This window comes from Canis aureus, chromosome 19 (genome assembly GCF_053574225.1).
Source record: "Canis aureus isolate CA01 chromosome 19, VMU_Caureus_v.1.0, whole genome shotgun sequence".
NCBI lineage: Eukaryota > Metazoa > Chordata > Mammalia > Carnivora > Canidae > Canis > Canis aureus.
Window position 1 is genome coordinate 19522332 of NC_135629.1, and position 14083 is coordinate 19536414.

Sequence of the window (14083 nt, forward strand, 5' to 3'; positions counted from 1 at the left end):
TTCTCTCCACTGAATTTGAGGAGATAAATTCCTCAACATACTCTCACTATTTATAGCCTCTCCCCAACAGAAGAGATCCACTCCCTCTGGAGAAATTATATGCAGGTGTACCCATTCCCAGTGGGTGATGGGAAACCATCAAATCCAGCTGATTCTTGTCTGGTCAACCCAAATGGAACTCCCAGATCTGCATTTAGATAATTCTCCAATCTAAAAAAGTGAAAGGAAGGAAGGAAGGAAGGAAGGAAGGAAGGAAGGAAGGAAGGAAGGAAGGAAGGAAGGAGGGAGGGAGGGAGGGAGGGAGGGAGGGAGGGAAGGAGGGAAGGATTAGTTGGAATTCTAGTGGATTTCAAGGAGCCAAAATTTCCACTCTCCTCCTTCCTCCTACCCTCTCCTGATTCACACATACACATTTAGATCCTGTTCTTCCCTTATTCCTCTCTAAAGGAGGAGACTGGTCTGCCTCTCCTTTGGTCTTCTCTCTTGGGAAGAGTTCTCTCTCTCTCTTTCTCAGGGCTGTGATAGTATAGACCAGCCTCAGCTCTCTCTCTTGGAAGCCTCAGCCAGCATTCCTTCTCTTTGCTTCTCTCCTTGGCTTTCTCTTTGGACAATCCCTCTTCCCTGTGGCAAGTGTAATTAGTTTCTGAACTCTAGCCTGATAATGTTAGAGAATAGGGGAAAAATTGAAATTATTTGGAATACCTCAAATCATAAATTGTTATCAAATACATCCAACTTTCTTCATATACTTAACTCATTATTAGGAATAGCAACAAAATTGTTTGATAACAAAGATACCTAAATTTAGAAGTACTAACAACAAACTGTAGTCTACACTGGATACTCAAATGCTGGAAAAAATCTGGGGACATTTTTGGGGAGTTTTATTTTTTCTATTTTTAATTTTTTTAAGATTTTTTAAATTCATGAGACACAGAGAAAGAGGGGCAGAGACATAGGCAGAGGGAGCCTGAGGGCTCCTTGCAAGGAGCCTGATGCAGGACTCGATCCCAGTACCCTGGGATCACGGCCTGAGCTGAAGGCAGTTGCTCGACCTCTGAGCCACTCAGGCATCCCTTTGGGGAGTTTTAAATGTTAACCCTCTACTCATGTGGTAAGCTCTACATAGAATTGTGTGTAGAAACTGACAATTTAAAGACTTACTATTTTTCTTCCAAAACTTGTCATTTCTTTGAATACCACTCACAAGTTTACTACAGAGGATATCATGTGAATAACCTTAGCATTCACCTTATTTATCAAAATAATGCACCATAAGCAGCAACAGTGCCACTAACATGTAGTTATAACATGGCTCAGCTACAAGCAAAACCAATAAGATTGTGAATGCTTCTCTTTTTCTCATCCTATCCCAGTTACTAGTAAGAAACGTTGACTTTGACCTTCAACTCTGCATGAACTTTTCCTGTTCTTGCTTTCTTCTTCTTGACAGCACTGGATTCCTTTGAAGAGTAATGTCTCTAAGTGATGTCAATCTTTTATTCCCACAGAATTAAGATACTTTTTTCTATTTTCCTGACTTCTAAAATTCATTTAAAAAAATAAATAAAATAAAATTCATTTTTCTCAGGATGCAATATTCAGGAAAAAAAGTTTTTTTCAGGAAAGTCTGGGAAGCAATCTCTACATGGGAACTGTTATTATAGTGACTATCTATTGTTTTGGCATAACCAGGAATATTTTTCCCACTCTTATAGAAGTAGCACCCTTGTTTTCATTTGTAGATCTTCCTTGGCTCTACTCTGTGGCCATCAACATGGTGCCCCAACTGCCCTGATGGCAAGAGATCTACCACATTCTCTCTAATGGCTGCAAGTTGCTCATTGACTCTGTGTACCATGGTATAGTTAACTTGTCCCTTATATAGAACCATTTAGCAGCTGTTATTTGTGGACATGGAGCTCTGCTAAAATGTCACAGACAGAATCAAAAGATAGTTGATGTTGTGTCTACTCATTGGAAAAAAACAAGATTAAAGGAATTTCACTGGCTCCTATTCTTCCCAACCTCCCAACCATTTAATTGTGACATTCTAATAAATTATTAATTTTCCTTGGCACCAATAATTCCTTTACTCGGAACTGAGAACACTGATTGATTCTACTGGAAAAATAAAACAGACTCCAGAACTATTTGTTCAGGCCAAAAATGTTTGGTCAAATGACCCACACCATATCCACTCAAGACATGAGGCTACCTTTCTTACTTTGGGGCTAGCAACTTTTTGCTGCTTATATACATTTGGCCTGGAATAGGCTTATCTTACTGATACTTATCCGATTAGGTTTGTGGTGTTTTGGTGTAAGACTTAAGAGAATAAGTCAGAAAACATCCAACAAACCACATATCTTTGGTTCTAGATCAAAGACTAGTTTTTAGTCCAGGCAACAGGAAATTTCTCCTAAGCCTTAGAGGCCTGTCCTAAAGAAATCTTTTCTTTGGTGCACATGGTATTTTCTCTTAAATTTCTTTAAATTAACCTATTAATTAAAATTTGTGGATTTCACTTTTTAAAAAAAATCTAGATTCCATTTTCTTTTAAATGATTAAAAATATCAAATACTCAGTCCATTTTTCTGAATGACAGTTAAATGGGTCACACATTCTCACTGAGTGCAACACTACCCAGTAAGCTTTGCTTCTTTGCATTGATCTGCCCAACCCCTATTGGTGACTGAGTTTTTAATATCTTTCTGTATGATTCAGCCAACCTCAATAGAAGACTAAAGTTTGAGGTCCAATTCTTATCTACATATGTAATTCCCCTGTGGGCCTCAAAGGGTAGTAAGTGGTCAATTGAAGAGAGGATTCAAAAATATAGTAATCTAGAGCCAAATAAACTTTTAATCTTTTCTTATATCTAATTGGCAGTTATTGGTTGGGGTATAAGATAAATTGCTAAAACAGAGAAACAAAGCAAGGACAACCACAGAAACACAGTGGTGCAAACAAGAGAGTTTCTCTTTCCTGAAATATTACAGAGACAGTCACAGAATGTAGGTAGCTTCTCTCCAAGAAATCATCCAAGTATCTGTTTCCTTTTTCCTTTTCCTTTTTCCAGAAAGACGGCTCTGCTATCCTCTAGTGTGAATTCTTACCCACCTGATTAAAGGTGGCTCCCACTATACATCCAAGATCCAGCTCATAGAATGGGGAAAGAGAGAGTACAGAGGAAACGAATTCCATTTAAGGAAGTGTTTCAGAAGATACACCCACTACTGTTGCTTTCACTCTCTTGGTGAGAACCTACTCTCTGCTCTAAGAGGCCTTTTGGAAAAAATTGGGAGACAGAAAGATCTTTCTTCTCAGAGACTGCACTCATACGCATGCAAACATACACGCCATGACCACCACAGCCAGAGGCATCCATCTGTCAGCTCTGGATATTCCTTTTTTGATTGAAACAAACAGCAACAAACAACTAAATAATGAGGAAATGAACCTCTTATCAATTGTGAATGAGACACCATACTTCAGCTTTCAAACTCTCTTTCCAAGTTCTTCCTATTTAATTACCTAGTGGGTAAGAATTCTAATTCTCTTAGTGTGGAAATTATACATTTTCTGAAATGTTTAGAGTGAAAGAAGTCCCTCCTAACCTGATTTTTATCTATTTTTTAAAAACCTTTCTTAGAAAACAACAACAACAACAACAACAAAAACTCATGCCATGTGTGTGCGCACACACGTGTGCGTGTGCACATAGTGTATATACCACATCTGTTAGGGAAGAAGTCAGCCCTTCCAATGGGTTCTCCAAATCTTTGGTCAGAATTTCTTAGCAGTTGCTTGGATCAGTTGGCTTTCTCATCCAATTGGAGACTTACATATGCCATTTACTTCTCACTACTTTAAGGCTACCCCGTAGGGTGATCATTCCACCAGGAACTTTTTAAGAAACTTTGCATTTAAAGCCACATTTTTAAGATGGCTCAAGAAGCCTCTCTATTTATTCACAAGGAGCCATAGCTTTCATGTATTTTTCAAATTTTGTACTAGGACTGGAAATTTCATTTCAGAACCCCAATATATTAGAGTGATAAAATCATTTCTGTTCTGGGTGACACAGGAGCCGGTGGCCATGAGCTCTAGCTACTGACCCTCCCTGACATGTTTCACAAAAGTCCTTGAAGCCTCTTTGAGGAGTCCTGTCACTTTGTGAACACTGTGTGAAAACCATGCTTCACTGACTCTTTGTTCATAGCCCGAGGTTCAAGAGTAGAATAAATAAGGGGAAAGACTTCCAGGAAAATGTGTGCCTTTTCTATATAATACCAGTGCAACTTGCCAATTCTCTTAGTTCAGTATAGTAGGAGAACCTGGCCAGCTCAGGCACTATGCAGACAAAGCAATGGTGTGTTGTTAATAGAATCATGCAGTGTTTAGTGCCAGACATGCTTGTACTCACAGCCCTCCTCTGACTTGCATCCTTTTAAAATGTGAAGCAGATGCTGTGTGGCGATCTCATGGGATCATCACAGCTTATTAAATAAGAGACCATGGGAAGCTCGGTTTCCCCATCTGTAGTAGGGGAATTGTGACTGCTTTCTCTGCTCGGGAACCAGCCTTGCTCCCTTGCTTCTTTGACTTCACCAGAGAGGCCTCTCTGACCACCCACCTGTCCTTCTGGCATTCTCTATCCCCTTGCTCTGCCTTCTTTTTCTCCGCAGTGCTTCTCACTACCTGATGTCATGTGAATTTGTTTCTCATCTCTCCCTGCTACCAGAATTCAACCTCACAAGAGAGAGCAGAATGCTTTTTGTTTACTACTCTCCCCTGGAGTCCAGGAGAGTTTTTGGCATTTAGTAGGAGGGCAGTAAAATGAGTTAAGCCTTTGAATGAATCATGAGATTGTTGTGAAGAAGAAAAATATATATATATATTTGTCTAAAATGTCCCACATGGTGCCTTGCACACAGAAGGGCCTCAATACAAATTAGTTATTTGACATCCTCACCTCACAGAGACTCTAAGATGAAGAGTGACTTATGATTTCACCCCCTCTTCCCTTCTTGCTGGATCTCTTTAATCTGTTCTCCAAATTACAGCAGGGACTGCCACAATGCCAAGAGGCATATACATGCAGTAGGTATAGCATTCTAGTTTTTCTAGTCACCACATGGGGTGAAAAATCCCATACAGTTTGAATTACCCTTGAAGACTCATTAGAAAGACATTCTCTGCAAGTCCAACCCAGCCAGGTTTTCCTCCAGCATCACACCAGAGTAATGAGTCTTTGGTTGAGTATCAGATGGAGTATTTGGCTTGTATTAGAGCCTATGTTGTACCAAAAACAATAATAAAAATTTAAACCATGATAATGTTTAACACTAGTCTCTTTAAGTATCAGGATGTTACTCAGCAGGGTGAGATTCTCGTGGCATGGGAGGCTCCTGGAGTCTGAGACCAAATGCAGATAAAGACTCCCATTTCTTCAAAGCCACACCACACATGCCCTCACAGACTGGAAGACGGGCCAAAATTATCATCACTGTTTCATTTCTGTGTTTCTTCCATCTTGGCTCTTGTCTCCCTCTCCCTTTCTTTTCCCTTCCGCCTTTTCTTTTCTGCCATGCATACAGCTGAAATAGGAGTGAGAGGTATAGGGACGCCTGGGTGGCTCAGCGGTTTGGCACCTGCCTTCAGCCCGGGGCGTGGTCCTCTGGTGTCCCAGAATCAAGTCTCACATCAGACTCCCTGCATGGAGCCTGCTTCTCCCTCTGCCTGTGTCTCTGCTTCTCTGTCTCTCTCTGTGTCTCTCATGAATAAATATTTTTTTTAAAAAAGGAGTTAGAGGTATGTGTTTACTAGATCACAAGTAGAAAAAAAAAGACTTATTCTAAGAATATTTCTAGTTGGAAGGATCTTTAAAAGATATCTGATTTTTTTGCTTTTACACGAGGTATACAAGAAAAGTGAAAATAATTTGTCTAAAATCACAGAGTGAACAAGTTGTGGTACTAGAACCCAGTTCTGTGGTCCCCCTGGTCCAGTGACTTTTTTCCATCTTGTTTGTCCCTACTATGTCACATGTACTCCTTCTCCCACTCCTAAAACTATTCACCAGAGGGGTTGCAGCCACCTTCACTTCCATCCTCTCCTGGCTCAGGATCAAGGGTCCCTTGATGTAGGGGGTATGCTGCTTCCCCCCCTGCTTCCTCCAGTCCCTGGCCCCTTCCTCACTGCCCCAGGAGTCAGTTGGATTTCCATGAAACTTCTGGAACTCTCACTCACTGCTGTATAATTGGGCCAGTGCCCGCCTCCTCCATCGCTTGGCAGCTACTGTAATTCTTGGTGGGAAACATCACTCATGAAGCCCCTGGCATGGGAATCATGACAACATAGGGCATCAGAGCCTCATATTTTCTTCCTGAGTCACATTGAGCAGAGACAACTTCCTCACACAAAGATCAGAAAACACATCCAGACAGACAGCATGAACGGATAATGAAGAGGACTTAGAGACTCCAACAGTATAAACAGAACTGCATTTTTTAAATAATAAGCATTCGCATATGATGCCAGATGATTCTTGTAGATTAGATTGTGGCTCCAAATGACCTCACATTGCACTTATGCCCCAAGGTGAGTTTTGAAGGGGTGAGACATTACATAGAGCAACAGTTTGCTGCCAAAGAACCAAGAGTTCTAGAAACTGACCACTTAAAAAAGTGGGACCCTTGTGTATTTTGATGGGAGCTATTGGGCTGGTTTCCCAATGATCAAGCACAAAGCCACCACTGCCATCAGTGCACCTCATCTCCATCTCTCCCTTTGCTTACTCTCTTCACATCACATGCACATGCACACACACGTGTGTGCACTCCATGCTCCTTTCAGAATTTTTCAAATAAATATGTGCATCTCATTTCCTCTTTGTCCAGCTGGTCTTTTAAATACTCTCAAGGACTATGACTGTAGAGAAAATTGTAGAAACCAAGGAGGAGGCAACTTGAAGGCAAGGCTAAATCGAAGCAGTGCTGTTTATGTACTTGCCCAAGGTCATTTGACTGAGTTGGGTGTTAACTACTCAGCGTCCTCTGCCCTCAGAGCTCTCCTTGCTTTTGATTCCTACTCATGATCTTAGGTCTCTCCACATGTTTCACAGACTCTCCCCACACTTCCCCATTATACTCTTCAAGTGGGGAGACGGAGGGAGAAGAGAAGAAAAAAATTATATAAAATTTCTATCTGTACAACCCTTCCTTCAATCATTGGGCTAATGCCTGCGGTAACAACTCTAATAGCCTTTGAAGTTGAAAGTGGGTTTGAGTATATTTTAGTGGGTGCCTTTACAGTCTAACTGATGACATTTTATATTTTAACATAGTTTTGCTCTAGTGGTTTCTTCTCCTAGAGAGGGGATGGGAAAGCCTTAATACATGAGGAAATCATATGATAAGTGGATAATAATCAGTGGGGACACAAAATGGTGCACAAATCAACAGTGTGTTATTTTTAGAGCATTCACGTGATAGGATTCATCTTAAAAGCATTTCTAAGTGTTAGGATCTAAAACTATCACCATGATTTACTGAAGTCATGGAGAACACATGTGACTCTTGTTCTGAAAATGACAGTATATGGATACCATTGCTTTTCTTCTCCCCTTTCAGTTTCTTACAAAATTGGTGGGCAAGACCAAAAGACCAACATAAATTCTCCCTGTACCCTGCTGTCCGTGTTCAAAGACTGGGAGTATTTGGTGTACATGATCTATGTACCAAGGTGATATTCTAACAGAGACAAATTATGTTCAAACATCTGAAAGTCATCATTTCTATGCATATGCAGGCATTTTGAGAAAAATCTACAAGAGGATCAAAAACAAGATTAAACCACATCTGTTTGGGTTTAAACGACATTGTCTATGTAGTTCAAAGTTGTTTCCTTTTGTATAAAAAAAACCCTGCCCAGCTGTTTTTTATCTTAAATTCTTAGCCTTTATCAAAGGAGTGTTTTCATTGGCTAGCCAATGTTATTTCTAAAAGTTGAACTAGTTAGGAAAGGGGGCTAAGAAAAAGAAAATATGCTTTATTCATCTTGGTTCTAATCCCCAGAGCCCTTTATTGGCTCTGGCAGAAAACTAGTGCAGAGGTACAGTTCAATTCTAGATAGAAATGCTGTATCTACTGTGTGTCATCATGTCATAAATTAGGAGTTCCATCATTTTATACAAGTAATTGATTACAATTGACACTGATAAGAAACATGAAACAAAAAGTGAATGTTCAGAGGCATGAATTGTATAATAAATAAACATCTGACTGCATGGATGCTCTGCACTGTTGAATGAGAAAGGGAATGGTTTTGAAAGCCGCCATCTATCAGAAGATGGTCTTATTTAATAGAGATGTGGGCGCAGAGTGATGTTGCACCAGTAGTGTGTTTCTTTCGGACATCTGACACATTTATGACGTTACAATATCATATTTGGTGATAAAGTCCTCCTACTTTATGAGGAATAAATAAGCTCCACGATGAAGCACCACTAAATGGTTCAATGGAATGAAACTCGAAAGCAAAAAATAAGAATGAATCAAAGGAATATGACATGACAACTAAACCACTCTAAGTAATCACTTAGCTGCTTTGTGGTTAGATCATTCTAATGTCCAGCTGTTTTTAGCAGATTGACTAGACAGTGTAACACAAACAGGTCGGTTTACACACACACACACGTGGACCCTATAGTATAATACACTACCACTTATCAACAATCGACAGGTAACTTTAAGGAGGATATTGTTGAAAAGACAAATTTTCATTGTAGCATTTATAATCAGTTCTCTTTTAGGCACCACAGAAGTATTCTCTCTTATCAAACACAACCAGTTGTAAAGCCTTTTGTCTGTAGTTTGTGTCAAAGAAGCAGTTTCACTCTTCCTCAGTTTTGTTTACCATAGAAACATATTTTTGAGACTAAATAAATAAATAGGAAGCCCTGGGCATAAGTGAAAAATCCATTGCATTTTCTCCTTCACATTGGCTTTTATCCACTTCTTGTTTCCTTAATATATTAAAAATCCTCTATTGAGCTCAGTGCTTGGGCTCCAGGATCATACAGCCCGGCTTCAAACCTTAGTTCTGCCACTGACTAGTTGAATAATTTTGGTTACTAACCCCAGTTTCCTTATCCACCCAATAGAGGTAATAACATGACTAATTTCATCAAATCACTGGAAGGATTAAAGGAGAAAAGATATGCGAAACACCCAATGGAGTGCCTAGTCATAATGCTCGAAGCATCTGTGTCATTGTTATTCTGTAGACTGATCTAAACCATCTCCGTTCGTTCCTCACCCCCCGCAGCCCCCACCTCATTGCTTTCTTGCAAGCTCGAATCATAAGCCAGGTTCCTATATGGAAGAGGTAGGTGAAATGATCCATCTGTTTTCATCTTGAGGTTGTTCACTGTATTCACCCCCTGTCTCTTCCTTAGCTCCTGCTTCTGGAAAAGTCATGCTCTTCCCTTCTGCGAATAACTTTTCCATCTCTAAAGAGACCACACATGACATGGGCCAAGTGTCAGCCAGAGCAATTATCATCTCTGCTCTGCTTGCTCAGTGAGAAAGACTGCCATGAGAGGACGGTGTCGAGCACCCTTGTCCACAAAAAGAAGAGGGACATACATATATGCCACTGAGTCCTATATCCTTGGTTCTGGCCCTTCTTTCCTCTGAGAACTGACTCCATCATTTATCATTCTTCTCAATCACAGTTTCCATGCCTCTGTCTTGGGAATCATTAAAATCTTTTTCTTTTTTTAAAGATTTTACTTATTTATTCATCAGAGATACAGAGAGAGAGGCAGAGACACAGGCAGAGGAAGAACCAGGCTCCCTGCAGAGAGCCAGGCACAGGACTCAACCCAAGACCCTGGGATCACATCCTGAGCCAAAGGCAGATGCTCAACCACTGAGCCACCCAGGTGCCCCCAAAATAACATCTTAATAGGCCTAACTACTACCCTCCCTCATTCCATTCCCCACTAAGACTTCTGCTCGGTGATTCTTGGACAGCAGTTCTTTTTCAGCAATCTTCATGGCTCCTATTTCTGACAGTAAAAAAAAAAAAATCCACTCTTCTTAACGCTGACAGAGAGGGGGAGAAATCAGAATTTTACTGCCTTTTTTGAGGAGGAAAAATGTAAAAGTCTTTTTTAAAGTAGATAGAATTATAGAGCTTTCTGTGCCAGACACTTTGATAAATGCTTTGCCCATTCTTTCTCTTTAGATCCTTACAAGTATTGTATGAGACAGGTCTTATTATTGTCTTCTTTAATTGACAAGAAAACTCAGGCTCGAAGAGGTTAACCTTCTGAAGGATCCATGGTGCAATATATTGCCACTTCATCATTTTGTGTGTTTCTTGTCTCCCCACCACCACCCTCTCACACTCACACATTTTTTGGCACCAGAGAAGACATGCAAACACAGAGTAGGTGCCTGGTAAATTCCTTTGAGATCAAAGGGGCCAAACATATCCCTCAGCAGCCAGAAAGTACAGCTGCATGGCTTCTCGGTGCGTTCCTGATCTTTAAAGTTTACATTACATTGGGCCTTTTACTTCTCAAAGCATCTTGCCATGTTTATTTTATCCTCAAATCAACTATATAACCCAACCTGAATGGTCCCATTTGGTGGATATGGAAAATAAAGTTCAAGCTGATCCTGAATGAATATGCCAAGGCCTTTTCAGCAAGAAATCCCTGAGCGAGAAAATAGACACAAGGTTCTCCCAACTTAACTAAAATTTTCTTAAGCTAAAGCTTTAATCACATTTTTGGAGATGCATGGAAAAAGAGCTCAGAGGCTGCTAAGAGTTGGGAAGATATGTTATTTCTAAGTCAAACAGTCACTAAAGTCATTAGTTCAAGAGTGCCCACCTCCATCATGTGGCTTGTCTGCCCACTTCTTGCCTGGGAGGTGAGTTGAGGACAGTCTCGGCTTCACAGTGAATGTCCTGGTTTTCCTGAATTTATTTAACCACCACCCTGGATGTTATTTCAACACACTTTATCTTCCTACGCAGTAATATGTCCCTTTATAATTTCAAGGCAGATCGACATGGATTGGGTCTTTTGAGGTTTCTGGACAAAGGTGGCACTGAGGCAAATTCAAGGATTTGAATTTCAAATGGGCAGAGGAGGGCTTGGCAAAATGCCTTCCCCTGGGAGGTTGGATGGAACTGCCAGCAAAGGAACATTAATGCTGCTTCTATGTTGGGCTGCTCTTCATCCAGAGAAAGAACAAGTAAGCACAAAGATGCTTCTCAAAGTGGTGGCAGGTAATTCAACGGTTTTTAAAGAGTATTTTTGTCTCTTGGTTCCAGAAAGGTGTGGTTAAGGAGATCTTCAAAAGAGAAATAATGAAAAAGCCAGCCAGCAAGATCTCTAGTCTGGCCAGCTTTAGAACAAGGAAGCAGCTGAAGACTTTGTTGGTCATTCAGATGTAACCTTCTACACAGAAGATTGACCAGGGCTTGGCTCTGTTCCAGTACCAGTTTTGAATCTTCTGTTCATGGGACCTCTATGTTTATGTTGCCCATTTGAGGCAAGTATAGTTCCTTCATTGATTCAGCTACCTCCCTCTGTCATGAAGAAGATGGGGGGGGGAAAAAACCCCGACATACCTTGCACCAAAAATGTAGATCTTCAATTCCTTTGTAAAGAATGTTCTGTGAGCTACGTGTTTGATAGGGAACAAGAATTGATTTTGAGCAATCAGTCATTTTCCCCTATAGCTAATAAACTGGTGAATTTGTGTAAAAAAACAAAAACCAAAAAATTAAAGTTTGGTACCATCACCATATCTTCTTAAGGCTCACTCCTTTTTTCACTCCGATCTCATCAAATTGTACCTTCTCCAATAGACCTTCCTTCAAGGGTAAGTTCTAAAATCATAAGTTATCAAGTTCTGTTTAGAATGTGAAAGTGGTGGTGTGGTTTGTGTAAAAAGAAAAAAAAGGTTATTTATCTTTGGGAAATACATCGTGAAATATTTATACACGAAATAATCAGGAATATTTGGTGGAGACAAAGAGAAAATAAGATTGACCATGAGCTGACATTGCCGAAGGAGGCTATGGTTACATGGGGGTTCGTTTTCCTGTTTACTCTACTTTATATGCTTGAATTTTTCCATGACAAACCTACAAATAATTTTTCAATGAATATAAATATCTCCCCTCAGCCCCACTGCCTGCACCAGCTTGTTCTTCTTTGCTTTGTCTCATTTGATGTTTTTCCCAGAACCTAGATCTTTCAAGTCATCTTGTCAATGTAGTATTGGCTTACCTCCCCATCCCCCATCAGAATATAAGTTCCATGAGGGCAGACACCTGGTCTGAATTATTGATGTCTTAGATCACAAATGATGAAACATTCTATATGTTTCTATAGGAACAATCTATATGTAGATTGATATCTCATACAGTTTCCTAAGCAGAAGACCTGGGGCAATTTACCTAATTTACTGCACCTTTTTTCTTACTTTCCACATAGAATTTTTCTTCTTCAGAAATGTGAACAGTAGATAAATATACCAGAAGGGCCAGAGGACTTTTCAGTTTCTGGCCTTTTAGCAAATTAACATCTTTTAGCTTTATCTTTATTTTGTGTTTGAGATATTAGTTGATATTTACATTTTCATCATCTCAACCATTTAAGAGATTCGCCAGCTAAAGGTTTTTCTCTTCACTTTTTAAACAGATAAAGCAAAAAGTCTAATTTTGGCTTTACCAGTTCTGACCTGATGTATAAATTTCTTTTTGCTGATTTCTCCTGCAAAGTGGAAAAACCGAGTACATGAATTGGGGTAATCATTAAGATGAGAGAGATAAAAACTATTTGGAACCCCATATAAATGCCAAGCCAAATTTTATAGAAATCCCAAACGTGTTTGAAATATTCAGCAGTTCTCCTAATGCCTGACGACAGACTTGATGGTTTTAATTTTTTTCTAATATGTAATTCTCTGTTATAGTACTCTACAAAATGCTGCAGCATATCATTAATGCTTACAAATGTCATAAAAGTACACAGAGTAGAAAACCTCCCAGCGAGAGAAATTTTACAATCTGCAGATAGAGGGAGTTAACTTTAATCTAGGGAGTTGGAAAACACACACACACACGCACACACACACAGAATGGGTGGGTATCTTGTAAAGAATGTTTCTACTTATTCTTTTGAAGTGAGGGACAGTACTTAAGAATTGATGATGTTTGACTGTAGAAGAATATTCAAAATATAGTCCAAAAAGTGCTTCTGGTAAAGGGGAAAAGAAACAGACATGAAGGGATGAAATTTTGAATAGAAAAGAACTGTGTGTTGAAACTGGTTGAGGAATAAAACAGGGAAGTAATTTGCCTGTAAATAAATTCTTTGAAGCCTCAGTTTGAAATTGTGAGAAATAAAAAAACAGCAATATGAAAATGTGGGAGAAGCTCTATTACATTGCCCACCAGTGCACTGGGATGCAAATAAGACCAGTGCATGATCTCAGAGTAGAAAATAATCTGAGCTACTAAAATGGTTCTTTCTAAAGATAAAGAATAAATGTATCTCAATTGTTGAAATCAATCAATGAACCAACAAATATTTAGTGAGAACCTGCTGCATGCCAGGCACTGGAGGTCTACAAAGGCAAGGCAGGCTGATGCAGTCTTTGCCCTCATAATATTTATAGTCAACTTGAAAAGACAAGTAGTAAGTAATAATAAAGCAAGTACCTATAGGTAACTAACTATAGTAGGGTAAATTAGCAAACTATCTCTTCAGGGAGTCTCAGCATTTAATAAGGAGGTCTATCCAATCTAGGGAGATTAGAAAGGGTATGGGAGAGGCCATAGGAAAGTAACCCTGAGGAACTATCATTTATTCAAGTTTGAGCTGAATGATTGGGAATTGGCGAGGTTACCAAAAGGGAAAGTTTTTTGTTTTTTTGTTTTTTTATAAATAGTGACTAGCTTGTACAAGGGCCCAGAGGCAGGAGAAAGCAGGTGGAATGCATAAACTGAGAGAAGTTCAGTATAGCTACAGTGGAAAGACACTTGAGGG

At 39.7% G+C, this 14083-nt stretch overlaps 1 long non-coding RNA gene across 1 annotated transcript in view; it reads right to left on the reverse strand.

Moving 5' to 3' along the window:
* The window catches only part of LOC144289709 (uncharacterized), a 71868-nt gene extending 59496 nt beyond the window's left edge, over positions 1-12372 (reverse strand). Inside the window, exon 1 of the long non-coding RNA XR_013357622.1 lies at positions 11656-12372. This is a non-coding gene — a long non-coding RNA (uncharacterized LOC144289709). The remainder of the gene's footprint in view (positions 1-11655) is intronic.
* Between the last annotated feature and the right edge of the window lie 1711 nt (positions 12373-14083).